General features: G+C 44.8%; 1 protein-coding gene across 1 annotated transcript in view; it reads right to left on the bottom strand.

Moving 5' to 3' along the window:
* The window catches only part of LOC109874707 (E3 ubiquitin-protein ligase HECW1-like), a 65425-nt gene that overhangs the window by 4902 nt on the left and 56813 nt on the right, over positions 1 to 3710 (bottom strand). The window lies entirely within an intron of this gene.

Genomic DNA, 3710 nt, shown 5'->3' with positions numbered 1-3710 from the left:
AACATTAAAAACGATGTAGGAGTGTACATACTGTATGTGACTCGTTTCAGGTAACTAGGTGTATGTCGCACATCACTACTTCACAGGAGAGGCATTTGAACGAGAGAGAGAAAGACAGAGAGAAAGATTGCCACCCGGGCCTGCTGGTGAAACTGCGAAACTGCTTTCTGACTGTACACTGTACCGCATGATTTTAGCGGGTTTACTAATGTGTTAGTTCTAGTAGCTATGTTGACTAAACTTTGTAAGCTTGTAACCTTTAATTCTTAGACTTCTGTAGGTTTTAGCAGCGTCATGATGGGTACAAGAAAAATGTGAGTATCATGTAGTAGCCTAAACCTATCGATGTTGCATTGAGCTGGGCGAATATCCAATATGCTGTAATAGAAATAAGGTCATGCTAATAAAATAAATAACCATACTCCCTTGGCACTGACCGCCACTCGTGCAGATAATCCTTTCTACCGCAGCTTTTTTGAAAGATATCATGAAGAAGTACAAAAGCGATGCTAATGCTCTCCACTTTCTGGAAGAAGCTAGTGCCATGCTGGCACTCTCTGACTCTGAAAATGAATCAGATGATGAGGAAATCCCTGATGTAGGTAAAAACATTTTCATTGAATCAGATATTGTAGAGTCTTCTGATGACAGTGATGGGGAAGAAAATCAGTGGAATCCCCGATGGAAACAGAGTATGATGGCTAAGGAGATGTTAAAAGTTCTGCTGTTCGATTGCAAATATGCGGAGGGAGTTGAAAAGAGAACACAGAAGGCTGTTGTATGAAACAACTGTCTCTGAATTTCATCTACAAACTTAGGGCAACCATGGCATCTGACAGAGAGGGCGAAGCGTTCATCCATGTATACAAGTGAGAGTCTAGCTAGCTACATTTTCAGATATTATATGTTTCTAATTTTGTCAGCAAGTCATTTTCACTGCAAGTTAAAGCTTACTGTTAGCTAGGTAGCTAACGTTAGCTGGCTGGCTCGAGAATAAATATTATTCACATCTCAGAAATCTACTTGCATTGCTAGTTATAGCCTAATGTTAGCTAGCTATGCATGGTGGCTAGCTATGACAATCAGTGTGGGTTGATATTATTGCCACATTCAAAACAACTGGGAACTCGAAACTAGGAACTCGGGAAATCTCAGACTTACAACTTCAGTGCGTACAAGACAACTAGGAACTCAGACAAAACAAGCTCCAACTGGGAAAAATAATTTTGAACAGTCATCCAACACGGAATGCCAAGTCCGTGAACCCGGGCCTCTTTCTAGAGCCCAGACTTTCCAACCTGAAGATCACTGATGTCATGATTTGACCTTGTATTTTTCCAAGTTCCCTGTTGTCTTGAAAGCACCATTAGGTTCATTGTTTAGCTAGCAAGCTATCAGGTAGCTAATGTTAGCTACCTGATAAGATGGCGCCGGAGATGAAGGCTAACGTTTTGCGTGCCCCCAGCCGATTGTTTTCTTGTTTGTTTATTCGCGTTGATTGTAACTTATTTTTGTACTTATTTTGTACATAATGTTGCTGCTACCATCTCTTATGACCGAAAATAACTTCTAGACATCAGGACTGCGATTACTCACCACGAACTAGCAGAATCCTTTTTTTCCCTTTCATGACTCTGTCGAGCCCGACGCGAATGACATACTGCTTCCTCGGGAACAGGCCCCGATCCCCGGGATCTGCGTGAAGAGGAGGCGGAGAAAGAGGGGCCGAAGGTCAGGCTGCCTTCTGAGAATTCATAGGCGATCGAATAAACCCCCACTTCCCTCCATTCTGCCTGCAAACATGCAATCTTTGGAGAATAAAATCGATGATCTACGTGGAAGATTAAACTACCAACGGGACATTAAAACTGTAACATCTTATGCCTCATGGACGTGGCTGAACAACGACAATATCAACATACCGCTGGCTGGTTATGCAATGTACCGGCAGGATAATACAGCAGCGTCTTGTAAGACAAGGGGAGGCAGACTATGTATATCTGTAAACAACAGCTGGTGCACGATAACTAAGGAAGTCTTGAGCTATTGCTTGCCTGAGGTAGAGTATCTCATGATAAGCTGTAGACCACACTACCTACCGAGAAAGTTTTCATCTATATTTTTCGTAGCTGTTTACATACCACCACAGTCAGAGGCTGGCACTAAGATAGCATTGAATGAGCTGTATTCCGCAATAAGCAAACAAGAGAACGCTCACCCAGAGGCGGTGGCACTCCTAGTAGCCAGGGGCTTTAATGCAGGGAAACTTAAATCTGTTTTACCAAATTTCTATCAGCATGTTAAATGTGCAACCAGAGGAAAAATAACTCTGGACCACCTATACGCCACACACAGAGACGCATACAAAGCTCTCCCTCGCTCTCCATTTGGAAAATCTGACCATAATTCTGTCCTCCTGATTCCTGCTTACAAGCAACAATTTAAGCAGGAAGCACCAGTGACTAGATCAATAAAAAAGTGGTCAGAGGAAGCAGATGTTAAGCTACAGGACTGTTTTGCTAGCACAGACTGTAATATGTTCCAGGATTCCTCCAATGGCATTGAGGAGTACACCACATCAGTCATTGGTTTAATCAATAAGTACATTGATGACATCGTCCCCACAGTGACCATAAGTACATACCCCAACCAAAAGCCATGGATTACAGGCAGCATCTGCACTGAGCTAAAGGCTAGAGCTGCAGCTTTCAAGGAGCGGATCTCTCCGGACGTTTATAAGAAATCACCGCTATGCCCTCCGATAAACCATCAAACATGCAAAGCGTCAATACAGGACTAAGATCGAATCGTACTATGCCGGCTCTGATGCTCATCGGAGGTGGCAGTGCTTGCAAACCATTACAGACTACAAAGGGAAGCACAGCCGAGAGCTGGCCAGTGACACAAGCCTACCAGATGAGCTACTTCTATGCTCGCTTCGAGGCAAACAACACTGAAACCTGCATGAGAGCACCAGCTGTTCCGGAAGCCTGTGTGATAAAGAACTCCGCAGCCGATGTGAGTAAGACCTTTAAACAGGTCAACATTCACAATGGCGCAGGGCCAGACGGATTACCAGGACGCGTACTGTGAGCATGCGCTGACCAACTGGTGTCTTCACTGACATTTTCAACCTCTCCCTGTCTGAGTCTGTAGACCACCATAGTCTTTGTGTTCAAGAACTCTAAGGTAACCTGCCTAAATGACTACTGACCCGTAGCACTCACGTCTGTAGCCATGAAGTGCTTTGAAAGGCTGGTCATGGCTCACATCAACACCATCATCCCAGAAACCCTAGACCCACTCCAATTTGCATACCGCCCCAACAGATCCACAGATGATGCAATCTCTATTGCACCACACACGGCCCTTTCCCACCTGGATAAAGGGAACATCTGTGAGAATGCTATTCATTGACTACAGCTCAGCATTCAACACCATAATGCCCTCAAAGCTCATCAATAAGCTAAGGATCCTGGGACTAAATACCTCCCTCTGCAACTGGATCCTGGACTTCCTGACGGGCCGCCCCCAGGTGGTAAGGGTAGATAACAACACCTGCCACGCTGATCCTCAACACAGAAGCCCCTCAGGGGTGCGTGCTCAGTCCCCTCTTGTACTCCCTGTTCACTCATGACTGCACGGCCAGGCATGACTCCAACACCATCATTACATTTACAGATGACACAACAGTGATAGGCCTGATCACT

This window comes from Oncorhynchus kisutch, linkage group LG30 (genome assembly GCF_002021735.2).
Source record: "Oncorhynchus kisutch isolate 150728-3 linkage group LG30, Okis_V2, whole genome shotgun sequence".
Lineage (NCBI taxonomy): Eukaryota > Metazoa > Chordata > Actinopteri > Salmoniformes > Salmonidae > Oncorhynchus > Oncorhynchus kisutch.
The sequence above is the reverse complement of the archived record's forward strand: the minus strand, read 5'-3'. Positions and strand labels throughout refer to the sequence as shown.